At 39.6% G+C, this 18,356-nt stretch overlaps 1 pseudogene across 1 annotated transcript in view; it reads left to right on the top strand.

Moving 5' to 3' along the window:
- The first annotated feature begins 829 nt into the window (after positions 1-829).
- LOC146549935 (GPI ethanolamine phosphate transferase 2, catalytic subunit-like) overlaps positions 830-18,356 on the top strand; it is a 28,018-nt pseudogene continuing 10,491 nt past the window's right edge. Inside the window, exons 1-4 of the transcript XR_014890158.1 lie at positions 830-956; positions 7,200-7,412; positions 15,181-15,398; positions 16,723-17,007. The product of XR_014890158.1 is annotated as a GPI ethanolamine phosphate transferase 2, catalytic subunit-like (transcript). The remainder of the gene's footprint in view (positions 957-7,199; positions 7,413-15,180; positions 15,399-16,722; positions 17,008-18,356) is intronic.

Genomic DNA, 18,356 nt, shown 5'->3' with positions numbered 1-18,356 from the left:
TTCATGTTTTTATGTTCTCTCGTTCAATAGCTCAATCTACAAAAACAGCAGCATTTTCTGCTCCTCTGCTCGGATACTCGTGTTATCCAACTCGTCTTGGCAGGGTTTATCCCAGCTACCTCATTAATGATTACTTTGTCTGTCTTTCAGGTTGTCTTGCTTAATGGATTACAATTTTCACTCTTAAATAATAAATGATGGCCTTTGATATTGTTTGTGGGTATGATACAACATTAGAACTGAAGTGTCTTTTGGTAATATGTGGTAGGATCTGGCTTTTGTTTTGTTAACATCTACAGTCATGCCTTTAAACCAGCCCCTCTGCTATGACTCATAAGGCTTTCCCTGTTGAATTCATTGTCAATGGAAGACTCTTGTGAGTCTAGTTGAAAGGGAATTACTTAAGGAAGAAACCAAGCTTGATCACAGTCTGTCATCCTCGACTTACGATTCGCCCTCTGTGTGTTTTTGTTTTCTGTGTGTGGTTTTTTTTTTTTTTGAAGATGGTATGAAACAGCCTCAGTGTTTGTTACGGCTTTCTGTTTTTACAAGTAATTATTTAATACCTTCCTTTTATGTTGCTGTCGAATTTCGCCATCGTAATAAAATGAAAAGATATCTGAAGAAGTAATCCATTAGCCCAGCAGCCATCATTTTAACGAATTGTTGTTTTCCAAACTTGATGTATCGTTTTTATTTTGTTAGCTGACACAAGACACATTTAGCTCCAGGCTTGAATAAATCCCATCTCAGAGCTTTAAAGTTTGCCTTCCATCTACAGTGCAGTGCCATTAACCTTCAGGTTTGCTTCTCTCAGGAAGTCGAGGGATCCTTGCCTTACCTGCTGGTGTTGTGTGGAGACCACGGCATGTCGGAGACCGGCAGCCACGGAGGCTCTTCGGAGCCGGAAGTCAGTACACCTTTGGTTCTCATAAGTCCAGCCTTCAAAAGAAAAGGTAACTGTTCTACTGTTTAATGCTTAATTTTAATGTTTCCTTATTTTCTGTCATATGCACTCGCTTTTTAGTTCCATCTTAATAGTACCAGTTTGGACGTCATTTTACTGCTTTATTTTGGTTCATATTGACATTCTGCTGCTGCACATCCATGATCCAAATCTCCTGTTCCACCACATCCCAGCAGTGTATTGTTGGATTTTAGATGTGGTGACTGTGGGATGAACTCATTGTCATAGTCAAAATGATGGACGCTGCACTTTCATAGTTTGAGATGATTTGAAGTTTGAGACATGGCACATTATCTGGTCAGCAACAATAGTCAGGGAGGCTGTGATGTTTAAATGATGCTCAATTGGCACAAAGGGACCCAAAGTGTGCCAAGAAAATATCCTCCATGCCATTACACCAGCAGCAGCATTGAAACAAGGCAGGAGGGATCCATGCTTTCATGTTGTTTGCTCTGGCGTCTGAATGTCGCAGCAGAGATTGAGATTCTGAACAGGCAGCTTTTCTTCAATCTTCTGCTCCTCAGGTTTGATGGTCCTGTGCAAATTGTAGCCTCAGTTTCCTGTTCTCAGCTGACAGATGTGGTCTTCTACTGCTTCTGCATTTGGAAGGCAAGGCTTAACATGTTCAGAGATGCTCTTCTGCATACCTTGGTCGTAACTAGTGGGTGTTTGAGTTGCTGTTCTCTTCCTATCAGCTTGAAGCAGCCTGGCCATTCACCTCAGACCTCTGGCTTCAACTAAGCATTTTTACCCCGAGAACTGCTGCTCACTGGACATTTTCTCTTTGTATTTTTTGTACCTGCTCTATAAACCCTAGAGATAGCTGTGTAGCAAAAACCCTGCAGATCAGCAGTTCCTGACCAGTTTCAAACCAGCCCGTCTGGCACCAACACAACGCTACATTCAGAGTTACTTAAAACACCTGTGACTGTGTGTGGATGTTCATATGAAATATGGCTCAGGACATGTTCAAGTAATCCACGTGAGCCAAATACTTCAGACTGTATTAAATGCTCAGTTTACATGTTTTTTTTGTTCTGTAAAACACCTTGTAGTGGGTATATTCTGGCCACGGAAGCTCAGGCCTTCTCTTTACAAATCAGCCAATCATAAGAAAGTTGGCTTAAAGGGAGGGTAACAGGCGCTTGAATGACTTATTCCACACCATTTATGCATTCTGATTACTCAGTACTTCATATCTTTGACTGCAGAGAATTGGAATAAGAATCCAAATGAGCTGTGAACAACCCAAACATGTTCATGAAATTAACAACAGGCTCTCCAGAGTGAGCTGGTTTAAAACTTCAACAGTAGCAGCAGCCAGGAATCTGAGGTTTTGACATTAGCAGGGTAATGCACAGAGTAAATGATGTCAATTTTGGGAAGTTGCAGGATGTTACGAGAAGATTAAATGTGATCAAATCTGCTCGTGTCCAAGAATGGAAAATATGGATCTGGAAGTGATCAGAACAGGTCACGTTTAAAGGATGCAAGTGGCAGCAGACTTGCCATTAACTTGAAGAGCTTGTGTGATTTTTGTAATGTGTCTGCCAGCTGCTACAGCCTTTCTTGAGTTCTCACACATAACGTTTCATTAGTGTGAGGAACAGTGTCATTGCACACAGAGGCTTATGAGCAGAGCTTTCTTTTGCAGCAATGAATGTGTTTAAGTGTGAAAGTACGGTCGTGATAATTGCTTCTTTCTCAGCCAAGTCTATTTTTGAAACTGTCTTGGCACTTACTTTTTTTAATTTTATTTTATTATATGTGAACCATTCACCTTAATTAATCATTAACAGTTAAGTGGAGTTGCTACAGCGTGTGTGGTTTTGTTTGTACTTTATGCCTCCCGCTGGGCTCACAGTTTGACTGACTCTTTTCTTAACCACCAGAGGTTTTTGGTTTAAATATTAAACATGCAACAACCACAGAAAGTTGATGAAGTACGTTTCAAATTATGTGTTTTCTTCAATGAAATAAACTCTTCTTTTGAATGAATTCATTCATTCAAGTTCATTCATAAACCGGTGATCTCTATGCCAAACACGGAGTGGAAAATATTGTACCTTAAAGTTTTTCTAACGAACATAAAACAAAATCCAAACAGGTCTGAAACATTGAATATGTAAGTTTAAATGAGCACGATCAAAAAATATCACGAGGTCTTTTGCCGCCAGTGTTTGTAGAGTGTTTGTGTCCTATTGAGACAATTCGATTAACGATAGTTAAAATAAGCAGAAGCCTTCAGGGCCGAACAATGAAGGCAGTGTGGAAGTGGTGTGATGCCACCCATCAGAAGTTTGGATTTCAGTTTTGGTGAGTGACATTTTAGTATTTTATTCAAGTAGCCGTTTACCTGGAACCCATCAGCAGATACGTGTGTCTGTGTGTTTCACCCGTATAGTTCATGGATGCCCCTCACTAACCAATAATGTTAGGTTTAGTTGATAACTGAGCAGTCCTTCTCTGGATGGATGGATTTCTAGCAATCATGAAATATCCCTATAGTTCCTTGATGTAGGGACATTTTTATGTTATTATCTATTTATTTGAATCACTGAACTACATTGAGGACACTGACGTCTATTTAAAGTTCTGTACCTTGATTTTTTTTCTTTCTGTAGGCACAGACTTGTTACTCATTACCACTTTAGATGTAAATATATTGATGCAAGTGTGTTCTATTTTAATGCATCAGTTAGTGCAATCAGTGGCTTTCATTAGCAGAACTTTATTTTGAACGTTGTGAGAATGATAGGTCATTAGCAGAGAGCTCATCTCTGTTGTTTTCATTAGAACGTGCTGCGGACGATCAGACTTCAGCACCACCTCACTACCTGAGCTTCACTTTTTAATCTGAATGCATCATTGAGAAAATAAAACCCTCTTACTGCAGATTGACAACACATTTAATTGATGTTACTTGGGGCAAAGCTGCGTTAATAAGACACTGTTGGTATCAGAAATCTTCTGGTTATTGTTTAGCTCTGTAATCGTCCTTTTTTTTGCTTAGAAAATGTATTTTGATAATTTGTATTTATCTTGGATTTGGACACAGAAAGAATGTTTTATTAAATTCTCCTGACAGTGGAAAGTTTGTGTTTGCTCAAATGAAATCTAGGTGGATTTGTGACTTTATAGGAAACTGGTCTGACAACTTAAAAAAAAAAAAGTGTGCTGTGGAAACTTGGAGTCTGCATTGCAGATGGAGTGCATTATGAGAGGAGTTTCAGCAAAGGAGCCATCTTTTATCCAAGGAAATTTGATAGGACACTTTGAGTTTTTTGTTGTTGTTGTAATAACACATAATTAATAATGTATTAATTCAGCAGATTATTGTCATACATTTTGGTCCATAGGTTTGTGGACAATGAGACCTCTTTTGTAATGTTGTAGCACCATGTACCATCATAGTGGATTTTAAAAACAATCAAGTTGTGATTGATGGTCGGCCTCCATCTTTAATTCAAGGAGTTTAACAACAGTTTTAAATGAAATTTGTAGCAATTACAAACTTTTCATTCAACGTCCCCATTTTCAGATGCTCAACTGTGATTGGACAAACTAGCATCCTTTTAAATATAGGGACTGTATTTAATACTTTAATGGAAATCAATGACTCTTTGTCTCTGGAACCTATAAACCAAATGCTGTGTTTCCTCCCTTGAGATGCTCTGGTAGGCTTTTACTACAGCTGCTTTTTTGTCGATCTGCGCCTTCAGTTTTGTTTCCTTTGGCCTCCTTCGTGCTCTGTAGGCCTCCTATTGAGAGCCTCAGGCAACAACTACCAAATCCAAGTTCAACACTTGGAATTAACTCCAGGTCTTTTCTCTGCTTAATCTGGGATGAAATAACGAGTGAACAGGCCTCTCCTGGCAATTAATTTGATGTCTTTTCCAATTACTTTAAAATGAAAAGGGCATCCTTTGTATACAAATGGCCGTAATTCAAGAAGCTGACTGAAATCAACACTTGTTTCTAAAAGAGGTCAAATGAAATAGAATTCAATGGGGAAATTACCATTGACTCTTTTGTTTTGTGACTTCAATAATTATTTTACTAATGATGTTAAGGTCTCAGTCACTAGTTTCAAATTTTAATGAATACAATATGATGTTCATCTTGTAAATTATGGTCCCATTAGGCTGCAGCCACACAGGGAGCAATTGGATTTTCGCCCATCGCTGTGAAGCCGGCATTACAGACTCTGGCTGCCTAAACCTTTAATATATTTACTACCAGGTTATATATCAGTCAGCAATACCCTGTGCTCTTATTGGTAGTTGCTTCAATCACTCCCCTCAAAGTAGACTCAGATTTATCTTGGGATCCACCCACTTGGTGTCGGGTTTTTTAACCTCATAGTCACTGAGTGTTGACTTTTTACCTCGGCACTGTGAATTGCTTCCAGCACGAACGCAGCTTTAGAGTCATAAAGGGGCACAAAGCAGGATATTGTTTATTGCAGACCTACTTTGTGTCTGACCCTGTGAAAGTGCAGTGTCCATCATTTTCTTATTCAGATTTAATCCACCTCTTGCTCCTCACATCCTGTTTCAAAAAGTTAGGATGGTGTTATAGCGTTCTTCATCTTTTATATACATCCTTTGAGCTGGATTTTAAAAAATAAATACGCAACCTTTGTGGTCATAAATGAAAAAACATGGTCGACACACATTTGTTTTGGTTTGATGTGCTAGTGCTCAAGCTGTGACCTCCAGAAGTTCTGAATGATCCCTCACTGTACCATTTCAAAAATGTATGACTGGTTATGGCTGTATTTTACATTAGCAAGGCAGATATTGGATTGCACATTGAATTTCCACTAGCTGCAGTTTTCTCAATTATGAATCAGCGTTCAGCCGCTGTAACCTTTAACTGTGTTATGACACATCTATTCTGTGGGAACGTTCTGTGTAAGTCAGAAATTACAGTGCAAACCAAGCAGGTACTGTTCTAAAGAAGTTTCATTGGACGTAACTGTATAGGCTTTTACTTACTGCTTGTCAGAGAACAAAAAACAACATTGTAAAATTCTAATGTGTGGTTTTAAGACACAGTTAATGTGGGATTAACATTTGATAAGATGAATTAATTTTTTCCAGCGGGTTTGAAAAGTACTCGCCTTTGAGGAGAAGACTCTTATATTTTTGGGACATTTATCGCTAACTAGCAGATTTAAACAAGGCCGATGTCCTTGATAGCTTTGTGGCATTATCCCAAATAGCTATGAGCTTAATACAGCAAAACCCGTGTCTTGTTGCAAATCCATCTCCTTTTAATATGAAATGGATAATTCCCAGGCTTATTTCATTGTGTCCAATTACAAAATTAGATCATAGCTGTGGGGTTTGTCTCATGCTTCAGTATGTGGCTCTCCCATTTCCCCACACATGTGATTTGCTTTGTTCATTTTTGAATATATCACACACCAGTTTAGTTCATCATTGTAACCTGAAAACTTCACTTCAATGACAATCTGGGAAAATACTCCCACTCTCTGTTTGTATACTTGAAAGCTCAGGATAGGAAGCCAAGTATCAACTTAAGTGTCTGACAAGCTTCAAGAAATGATAACCACAAATCGTATAATAATGATATTTTTTCTTTCAATTTGTTCATTTTCTGGTTTCTGATTTAGGCTTCTGTTTATAGTGATCCACAAACAGTCAAAGTAAAAGTTGTCCGTTTTGACACATTTGGGCTTTTACTTTGAAGACAAACCTTCTTCCGTTTGTGTTATCCACTTATCTCCTAGTTGGCAAGTATTTGCAGACACAAATCTAAAACCTCAGATAGCTGTTACCACCGGCTAGTAACCAAAGTTATTGTTTTGGTTGGTACAATTTTGGTGCATGTAATTGCCAGCTTGACCTCTTTCAATCAGAAATTAATAGCAGACAGTTATACCACAATTTTATTGCATTCTTTACGCCCTAAGTCCCTTTAAAAAAAGCAGCTGACTGCAAGTGGTTGCAGACTGGTCCCCATCTTCAAATCATTTGGACGCGAGATCGCACAACTAATGTTTCCCTTGGACAGCTGTAGCATAGCCAGATAGATTGTAGATTCAGGTTGATAGATAGAGCAAAAAAATCACTGTGGGTAACAAATATTTTCAAAACAAAATCAAAATTGTTTGGGCCAAAAACATGCCAGTTATTATTTCACCATCAGCCATTGCACCAGCTGTGTCTTTTTTACTCTTTGCCCTTTTGCCCTGTCTTCTCAGCGGGAATGGAGAAACCAGGAGTGGTGGAGCAGGTTGACCTAACCCCAACCCTGGCCTTAGGCCTTGGCCTGCCCATATCTCAGAACAGCGTTGGCCGCGTGATCCAGAGTGTCTTGGAGGAAACCTCACTGCGAGACCAGCTGCGCTTCCTGCATCTCAATGGCCACCAGCTCAGCTGCTTGCTCAAAGACAGCATATCCGACTATGAGAAAGGTTGGTTGCAGATTCACTGTGTTCCTCCTCTGGACTCGTTAAAAGCCAAGACCTTGTTTGACAGGTACTCTCATCATTATGCTGTATTGTTTCCTGGCTGGTGATGGTGTCAGTAGCTACTTTTTTTTTTTCATTGCACACAGCAGCGTAAGTATGCCAAATAATTTAAGGCATAGTTATTCCAAAATTAAGATATGGAACTTTTTCTTCACCTCATGTCAGTTAGAACTCTGTTGAAGCTGGAACATCCATGAATTCCCATCATTCCCTATTCCTCAGCCTTCTCCTAAACTATTAAAGTTAAGGGAGGCATACTTTAAATTTAAAAAAAAAAGTCCAGCTAATGTCGTAATTCCACAAAGTGAAAGTCATTTATAATGTCGCCTGCTACTTGCATCGAACCTATTCATTGCTTAAAGCTGCACGTTTAAATATTCCCATGTTAACAGTGAGTAAGGATAATGTGAAAAGGGATGTTTCTAGTGACGGACTAATGGAGACCTATACTGTCTTTATACATAATCACAGATTAAGAACTGAGCTAAAAGAAGAGTAAACACCAACATGAGTCTGCTAATTCTATTGCAAGTAGTAAAATAAGCTGTTGAGCTAACATATGTGAACTGATGCTAACACTGTCATTATTGCATTTAAATTACAGTTTAATTTGCAGTCCGCTCAGTTTTGTGCGTATAACAGTTGTGACAGATGGTACAGACTTAAGATGGCTCAAAAGTGATTTACTTTGAGTCTGTCTCTGTGTTTTGGCATCAAAGCATTTTCTTAGATGGTTTAACCTGAAGCAGTTTGATTAAAGTGAAGGCAGCATCGCATCATCTAACAAGCTCAAAAGATTCTACTTAATTAAGGCTATAATCCTGAGCAAAAATGCAGACTTGATAATTTATATATTTCAACATGTGTCAGATGAAACTGAACCAATTCAAACAGGCGGTTTTACTAGGCACTAATGGGCCTTAATGGTGTTTAGCAGATGTTAAAAAAATATTCTTCTTACAGTTAGAAAATCCTCTAAATGTCTGTGATTACAGTGAGTTTTAAGTTCCTGGTTGTCAAAGATAAACCCAGTGTGACTTTGCAGACATACCATATGGCACTAAAAGCTTTACAATGATATAAGAGTTTGAGACAAAGAAAGCACTAACCTTTGCCAAACATTAGATACTAGTCAGTTTGTTGTCGTGGGAGCGTTTCCAACTCCCACAACTTAGTCTATGCTCTGATCTTCAACATGCATTGTGCATGCATTTGCATCTCTGCAAATGCATGCACATATTCACACATGGCTTTGCTCCCTACTTGCATCTCGGGGTCACGCAGTTTGTCTGAGTTATCCATCTTTGAGTCTGTTCCCCAACCTTCTTGTCTGTCTCCCACTCTTTCTCTTGCCGTCTTTCACTTTCAGAAGCATTCGATACACCAACAGCAGCAATTACCGTCAGTCAGAAGTAATTTATCTTATCTTTTTAAAGTATCCGAAAGAGGCAGAGATAGAACTACATAAATAATTTGACACATAGCATTTTCTTATTTAGAAGTTGTTTTCCCTAAATGTTTTTGCAGACTAAGTTGTATTCTAAGCATGCTATCCTAGAGAAAATGTTGTGAGCAAAGGGGGGGGGGAGTCGAGAAAAGCATAACACATTTGAGTTTCAGATGATGTCTTTACTTTTTTCATTTTGGGAGTTGACTGGATGGAAGTTAATAGTCCATCATACTATTAACTTCCATGAAGCTGAGTAACTAATGGTACAAATATAGCAGGTTTATAAAATTTGGGCAATAGCACAATGCTTCTGCTTTATTCAAAATGGTTCACAAAAGTACTGGATTAACTTATTTTAAAATGCACTGTGATGTGTGAATGTTCACTTACCGTATTTTCCGCACTATAAGGCGCACTTAAAATCCTTTAATTTTCTCAAAAATCGACAGTGCATCTTATGTATGAATTCTGGTTGTGCTTACTGACCTCAAACCGATTTTATGTGGTACACGGCGCTCAAAACTCTGTCCAAAAATGTTTTAGTACGACTTTGCTAAGCTACAAAGCTAAGCTAATAAAGCTAAGCATTACGGCTACCGTAGTCAGGAGCCTTGCAGAGGAATCTGGGTCCAAAACTGCTTCATGTCCCAAAGTCAAACGAACACTGCAGCATCACTGAGAGTTAAAAACTGTCTAAATTCTTTCATCTTTAATAAAATGATCAGCATTGCTGCTTTACCAGGTGTAACAATTAAGTTTAACATCCAGGCATCCATGAAAACAGAATTTATTAAATTTAATGGAGTTAGAAGTTAGCAGGAAGTTAGCTCGCTAGCTTCCACCTAAATATGATATAGCATGTTCTGACTGAGAGATTTCTGAAACAAATGAAAACGTACAGCTCTGCTATCACTTCCAACATAAATGAAGACAAAAAACTAAACAGCAGTGATGTTTGTAGGGTTACTGAAGTTGCACTAGCTGGGATATAATAATGTGCTACGTGATCGCTAGCGACACAGCTATGCTAGCATAATATAAACACAGTGAAGCTGGAGGATGAACGCTAACTTTTTTCCACTCGATAAAAGTTACCATGAGGGTTCCTGATGGTTAGGGACAAAAATCCATCCACAATTCCAAGGTTAGTCATTAATATACTGCAACAGCATGGGAATAGAGCAGCTGCGAGAGAATTCCACATTAATGAATCAAAGGTACAGAAGTGGAGGAAGTAAGAAGAATGAGTTGAGTAAAGTTTGATTTATCTGACTGTTTTGTTCCGCTTAATGCGCCTTGTGGTCCGACAGATACAGTACTTACTGTATGGACCTGACTGTTTAAGGACAACACTACTATTTAATAACTCCATCACTTTCAATAACATATATGCACAACTGATTGATGTGTTGTGATATAATTTTGCATAGCAACTCAACTGAATCCTAGATGAAGATTACTTTACACCCCACACAGTAGGTGTAAAAGAATATTAATGCCACAAAATTAATAACTCATGGTCATGATGTAGTCCAAAAGTTAACCCAAGGTTTATCAATCTAGCTAAAAGCACGTTCCCATGCAAGGGCTTCAGTTAGCAGGATCTATAGCAGAGCAACTGATTTTATAAAGTAAGAAACTATCATATTAAAGCACATAATATAGACTGAGAACAACACAGGCTCTGCAGCTGTGTAAGTGTAAATTTAGACCATGTACAAATAGGTTCTTAAAATTGTAAATCAATGTTTTGCTAAAAAAAATTAGGACAGGATTGTAAATCCACATAAGAATCCATATATCCTACTGATCATCATTAGAGACAGACCTAAGACTTCAGATGCTATTAAAAAAACTTTAGACTCTTGCACTCTGCACACAAAGGTAGCGTAATCTGCTTGAGTAGGAAAACAAGTAGGTTTCCAGCATAATTTACTGAGCGATGTACACTAGTAAAGAATAACCTGCTTTTGTGTATAAAGCAGCATTATCCCAGAAGTTACCTGCATGACCCAAATCCTGCTTCGTGGTGCGGGCTTCTGGTGTCTAGCAGTTCAGAACCTCACTAGAGTTTGCGAGAAAACACCAAATAGGTTACTCTTCCACTTTAGAATAAAAGCATGTCCATAGGAAGTTGCTGTCCATAGTAGGGCTGTTCGATATAACGATATATATCGGATGACGATATAAAAACATTGTACACTATTGTTTGTTTCGTGGTGTCGCAAAATAAACTGTTTACGGTAATATTTTTTCATTGTTTTGATGGTCACTGTAGTGGATATATTAATTTCTTAAAGTTCTCTCTTTCTCTTATATTTAATATAACCACACTACGGACGGACAAGCGCCTGTTTTTAGGCGTCATGTGCTAAAAAATAAACCTTAGTCTCAAACATTAAAACAGGCTTTTCCCTGCAGCACGCCGTATAATAAATACTCACAAAGAAAACTTCAGCCGTTATAACTTATGTCATGCATCGGTTAAAACACTCGACTCCAGGTACACGACACCCAGCAGGAAACACTTCACGCAAGTCGAGCTGCCCGAGATTCACAGAATTTACAGAAAATGTTACATTTTTGTGATTTTATATATCATTATCGGACGATAGATGTCTTATATTGGGATATGAGATTTTGGTCATATTGCACAGCTCTAGTCGATAGGGTACTCCTGTGCAGCAACTCCTGATGATGTGAATTGATTATAGTAAGTGCTTTCATTTCTAAATTTAAATGATTGATGCTTTGTTTTCCAAAGACATTTCTTTTGTTTTAACAGCGATTACTAATGCACTTTGGATCCTTTGCATTTCTTTGCATTAGATGACTTTTCTCTCCACTAAACTGCTTGAAGACCACCCTCTGGAACCTGTAATTACCGGCTATAGTTATCACTATAGGCTGTGATAAGATGAAGTCTTAAGTTCTCCAGCATACTCTTACAAATTTCAAAAATTAAAATAAAATACAGTTAAATTAAATTGTTGCTGTCTTTCAGTGATTAAAAACCCCTGTTGTGCTTACCCTTGTATTCTATATTCTGTGAACAGACTAAGAATTAATTATGCAATTTCTATGCATTACTAACTCATGGCCACTTATGGCCTTGCAATAGTTTTTTCCACCCAGTGTCACCAGAGAGGTTCTGCAGTGGTTTTAATGATCATCTTTCTTTTCTTCTATCACATCATTGAAATAACTCTGAAATGTCAAATCTGAAAAACAGGTTATTAGATTTGTGATCTCTTAAATTTAAGGACCGTTATCAGATCACAGCTTTGCACAAAATATTTGGGTTGCCCTACTGGTCAACCCATGTACTGGAGGCTGTGTCCTCATCTCAGTGGACTGAGTGTGACTCAGCTCCAGGCCTTTAAGGCCCCAATCACACAAGCCTAGAGACTGGTCGGCAGACATCTGCTAACCCCCAGTCATTGGAGTTTGCTGGTAGACACTGTGGAACTGATTGCTAAGGCCTAGAAGAACTAAGGCCTAGAGACATGTCAGTAACTCCCTGGTAAACACTGGTCGCAAGAGAAGACTATGTTATTCCACAACTAGTTGGTGAGTGGTTGGTGGCAGTTGCTACAGTGTAGAAATAAGTATATAAGCTTCCTCCGAAGGGTGGCTGGCCTCTCCCTTAGAGAACCACCTCAACTGAATCCTTTCGATGTAGAGGAGCAGCGGCTCCACTCTGAGCCCCTCCCGGATGACTGAACTTCTTTGGGTATCTGACAAGGATGCCTCCTGGACGCCTCCGGGGTGAGGTGTTCCGGGCGTGTCCCACCGGGAGGAGGCCCCAGGGCAGACCCAGGACACGCTGGAGAGATTATATCTCTCGGCTGGCCTGGGAACGCCTTGGTGTTCCCCCGGACAAGCTGAAGGAGGTGGTTGGGGAAAGGGATGTCTGGGCTTCTCTGCTGCTGCCCCCACGACCCGGCCCCCTTTCTTGCAATTGCTTTTTGTTGCCAGCAGGTTGCTTTAGTCTCACTGTGGGTCTGCAAACACTCGCCAACTACTTACTAAGTGATAGTGAAACTGTGAAAATGTGTGATGCAAACTGGAAACAGAGACCTTTTGGCTTCAGCGTAAAAGTTGTGCCTTACCGTTTCATTCAGCAGACTTTAAAATGCGCAGCTACAAGCCGGAGACTAAATGCTGACAAGTTGCCATCCTCCATGTAAACTATGGGTGATGACAGCAATATGCTACAGACAGGATCTCCCTACTTGTGGGGGGTTCTACTAATTATCAGAGGTTTCCTGGGGTTGCCAACCAATCTCTAGGCCTGTGTAAAGATTTAAACCTATTTATGTTATGATAGCCCTTGTGCACTTTGTATACAAATGTGCCCATGTAAAAAAACAGATGTGGTGAACCGAAGCAAACTTCTACATGAAGTAAATGCAGCATTTTCAAAACGACTACTATTTCCTGTAACATAAAAAAACACTCGGCACTGGCAGCAGTTTTTCCACTTTATTTTGGTCCCTGGTTTCCATAGAGATGGGATGAAATGGAAATTATCTCAGCAGACCTACATTTGGATATGTTGCCTTTTTTTGTATTCGTCCACTTGGGTAATCATGAAGCTGTTATGCAAAAGGATGTAATAGTTGTCACTGCTGGGAAATTCGCCGGGGATGTTATTTTAAGTAGCATGCCTGTTGGACATTTGTTAGGGTCGAATCTTTACTGGGCGTGTGAGGAGTTGCTTAGGAGAAATCCGCCTTCTGTCCGTTTCTGATTTCAGTATTCAATGAGGTTTCATCAGGAAGACAAAAAAGTAGCTCATTGGAGAAAAAACTTAGCAAGGATTTATAATGCTCGGCCACTCTCAGCTTCAGTCTGGTGCACTAAGTTAAATATTTTATGATATTTTTTTTTTGGGGGGGGGGGTGTTCTCTGTTTTTGCAGTCACATTTATTAGAGTTACAGTAGACTTAACCTGCAACTTTATAAAGTTCAGCTGTGGCGATAAAAACTTTAGAAACTCTCTCTGCCTCACTCTCTCTCTGTCTGCTTTGCTTCAATCTTCATATTGTGTTTTCGTTTGTTTGTGTGTGTGTGTGTGTGCGTGTGTGCGTGCGTGCGTGCGTGCGTGCGTGCGTGCGTGCGTGCGTGTGTGTGTGCGTGCGTGCGTGTAACCTCAGGCGTCTTGCAGAGCCATTAACCAATCCCTGTACTTTTAGACAGATGAAACATGACCAGGGCCATTGATATTGCATGATTCATGCCTGTGGCTTAAAGTTCTGATATTTCAACCAACCCTTCTGTCTGGCAAAGCCACAGTGATTATTTATCATCTCTGCCTATGCTGCTGAGATAGGTGATTGTTTTTAGTAGTGTGTGTGTGTTTCACTGAAGTATACCACAACTCTACACAAGCCTACACGTTGCTTCGTCCTTGAACAGGCTGAAGTAAAATGAAAGGGAGCATAATTTCATCTGTAAACATGTGAATGAGTCACAGCTTGTCATAGTTAGCATCTTGATAAATTGTACATTGCTTTGCTCCAAACTAAATGGTTTTACCACAGGCGTATTGTTTTCAATTTAGCGAACGTTATTGACACAAGAACGCGGGAAAAAGAAAATGATGAAATTTAATAGGTTCCTATTTCTGAAAAACAGAATTCAACATCAATGATTGATGAACTCATAAATAGTTTCATTGCTAAGAAAACAAGCAGTTGGAATATGTCTGCATTTTCTTTTGGCTAAATTACAACAGGGTAGGCAGCAATATGAAACCTTTTCTTCACATTTGTCATGGATCAGTTTGGGGTTTTAATGAGCTCGTAGTAAAAATACTCCGCAAGCTGTACCAGTATCAGCCACCTGTGGCTTAACATTGTAATTAATTAATATGTCAGCATATGGGGAAAAATTGGTCATTATTATGAGGAAATAATACCCACAGTTAGCGAATGGTTTATCCTATAACATTAGGAATATTTCATTTAGGTCACCGAGATCCAGGCAGCAAAGTTTTTCTCCTCTAAATAAAAGCTAAAACTTAGTTTTTGTATTTTAGAAGGTTTGTCCTGATTAATCACATGGCAGCAAACCAAGAAATTATGTGAGAATCAAACTGTAAACCTAATGAAATTCCTCATAAACTGTTAAAAAATCAGGTGCTATAAATGTCCTCCTCACTCACTCCCTCCCTCTTGAAATTCAGATTGCAGTAGCTGGAGCATTGCAAATAATAGTGCTTTAAAACATGCTCCCTTCCACTTCTCTCCACTCCAGAGGTGGGATTTGAGCAGTTTCGTGTGGCAGAAAAGGCTCACGGGAACTGGATGAAGCTTTACCTGGAAGGAAACACCTCCGAGGTGCTGACCAACGTGGGCAAAAAGGTCCTGAGGCAGTATCTGGAGGCCCTAGCTGCCATGAGCGCTGCTCTGAGCAAACAGCTGGGCAAGTATGACATGTACTCCATGATTGCAGGCATGGTGTTTGTCTTTCAGGTAAGGACCGAATCATCATATTTTTTTTATCTGCACTCGTAATAGTTTGGTGTGCTGCTTATCAGCTTTAGAGTGTGGGAGTGAGGTGCACGGCAACAAAAAGTAAAAACTAAACCCTCACCAGGTGTCATGCTTTCTTTTTGATAGTGGAAATATTTGTGACAATGAAGCCGTCCTAAGATAGATTTACTTTAGAGGGGGGTCTATTGTGTTTATCTTGTACTGGGCCTTGCTACAACCCATTAGTTCATCCACTGTCTGTTTTGGTTCTTTTAGGTCCTCTTCCATTAAGGCCACTGACCCTTTAAGCCGGCTTTCTTCTTAGGGATATTAGGGATATCCCCTTCTACTGATGTCAGTGATAGCCATGAAACTGTCTGAAATGAGCGTTTATAGCTGAGCTTTTAGCTCACACACACTGAATTCTTTATTTTAGAGAGAAGAGACTTTCTCCTGGCAACCTTTCTAAACAAGACCTACTCATTCAATCTTTTTCTTATTGTACTATTATGAACTTCAACATTTAACAGTTTGAGCTCTTGGGCTTTTTGCAGTTTCTCTGAACATTGCACAGTCTGATCTCCACGTGGGAATAATCTTTCTCACTGTAGAATGATGTTTGGAAATGGCCTTATAACCCTTTGCAGATGGATGGAGAGCAACAGTTGGGTCTCTGAGACCACTGCTGTGGCTTTGCGGTTTGGCATTGTGTTAACACACATCTAAAAGCTCCAGACCATCAAACTTTATAGAGGTGCTCCCTTTACTGAAAAATTTTTTGATTATCAGTACACGGCTGCTATTTACTCTTTTAAGGAAGCAGTAAGGATGCACTTGGTTTTTCACATACTGCTTGTAAATTTGGGCTCACTTTTGCTTAAATATATAATGACCCCTGTCCAGGGTGTACCGAGCCTCTCACCCCATGACAGCTGGGATAGGCTACCCCCCTGCGACCCTGAATTAGATAAGCAGATGGATGGATGTAATGAAACAGTGTAATTTATCATTTGCTGTTTTTCATCCAAGGTTGTATTTACCTAATTTTCAGACCTACTGAGGACCAGATGATTTTTAATCTGTCCTGATCTGTAAAACCTTTTTAGCACGACTGCATAAAAAATAAATAAATAAGAGAAAAGCATCATAAGTCTCTTTCAATTAGAAAATCAGTTAAACGTGTACATGCATGCATTATGTTTGTTATTAAATTGCTCTTCACTGTTCACATAAATTGGGGAGGTTATAAAACTGGAGATTACAATGATTGCATCAGATTTGTAAAAGACTTTTTCTCTCCTCTCTGTCTCTCCTGGCCTTTAAGCTCCTGTTGGTCTTACTGCTGGCTATGCCTGAAGCCCTCAGCAGTGCCGCAGCAGTGGACCTCCCCATCCTCTCGGCCCTGCTCTCCCTGCCTTTTTACCTTTTGTGCCTACTTCTTGCCTCAGTGCACGTCTTGGTGTGCACATCTGCTGGGAGCTCCTGTTACTTCTGCAGCCTCTCCTGGGGTCTCGTGTTTGCTGCCGTTGCCTTCTCCTCAGCAATGTTTTGTATTCTGGTCTCTATAGCAACACGAAGACTCCCCCTGGGTGCAAAGATTCATGGGAAGGTGAGTAAGTGCAGTGAAACACGGGTAGATATTGTAACAGATGTTAGCCCTCAGAGAGCCATACTTACATACAGTGGATCCGCATGTAAAGCATGAATGCACAAGCTAACGCGCTAACCCATTCTGCTGCTCTCTGATTGCTTTAAAGGGACACTGAGGATAAAAGACTGAGTGTTAGTGAATCCATCTATCTCTCTAGAAACCTCGCTGCTTGTTAAACAGATTTGTGTTGTTGTATTTGAATTTTTCACTTCCTGTAGGTAGAGAAACGTTACCTAAGTGACTTTTGGAATTTATTTGAGAGAAAACCTGCTAAATCTACTGGAGCGGCATGCTCTTGTCTGTTGTGCATTCACTTAGTGATTTAGTTTGCAGAGTCTTTAAGGATGTAGATTTAAATCATTTGAGTGCTTCTCAACAGACTCAGAAAAAGGTTTTAGTGTATTTTCACTTTGGCAAGTAAAAAAAGATTCTGCCAAAAAGTGGCTTAAAAGAAGTGTCTGAGTAAGTGCCTTTTAGTCAATTTAAAACTGCAGACAACAATTGTATGCTTCAGAGATTGTGAAGAGCTGCAATAATTACTCTTTGATTACTCTGCAGTATCACACAAGAAAACAAGTGAGAAATAGTAGTGCGTTTAAGCAAATGATATTGTGTTGTTGTTGTGAGTCAGGCACTCGGAGTGACGGTGAGAGTAGCAGAAAGGCAACACAAACAATATTTTTGGACACAGCAGTGATCACATAATCATGACTTCTGACATGCCAGAAGTTTGTGGTGTTGGTGTGTTTACCCTGTGTTTTCTTACCCTGTGTGTGAAACATTTCCATGCTACACAGAAATAATTATTCAAATTGAAGCATTGTTGTAGCAGTATTGTCTGCATTGTCAGGTGGTGGGGTTTATAGGTAGGTCCATTAGTTCTTGTGCAGTGACACATTTTTTGTGGCATGACCGCAGTGGGATTTAAGTTAACCAATCAAGGTGCAAGTGCAGCTCTTCAACTTTAATTCAGGAAGTTTAATAAAAGTGTATTTTCTGATAGTTCTTAAGTGCAACCAGAAGTTTGCACTCTGTTGTCTCCATTCACGAAAGTGTCTCTTGTGGACCTTGACAATGATGCAGCTACCTCTTTGAGCGTTCTTGAATTATTTTCATCTTCTGTGGTCTTTGAAGGTGTTTGGTGCTCCTGAGCTGCTGAGCTGGCCTTTTCAGGAATATACCAGATTGTTGATTTGGCCTGTCAGTGCGCCCCAGGGTGGCTGTGGCTACAATGTAGATTGCCATCACCAGTGTGTGAATGTGTGTGTGAATGGGTGGATGACTGGATATGTAAAGCGCTTTGGGGT

This window comes from Mchenga conophoros, linkage group LG20 (assembly GCF_057382185.1).
Source record: "Mchenga conophoros isolate Kocher_MC1m ecotype Shallow Benthic linkage group LG20, M_conophoros_male_GT1.1, whole genome shotgun sequence".
Taxonomy (NCBI): Eukaryota; Metazoa; Chordata; class Actinopteri; order Cichliformes; family Cichlidae; genus Mchenga; species Mchenga conophoros.
Note: the sequence above shows the minus strand (reverse complement) of the source record. Positions and strands in the feature narration are given on the sequence as shown.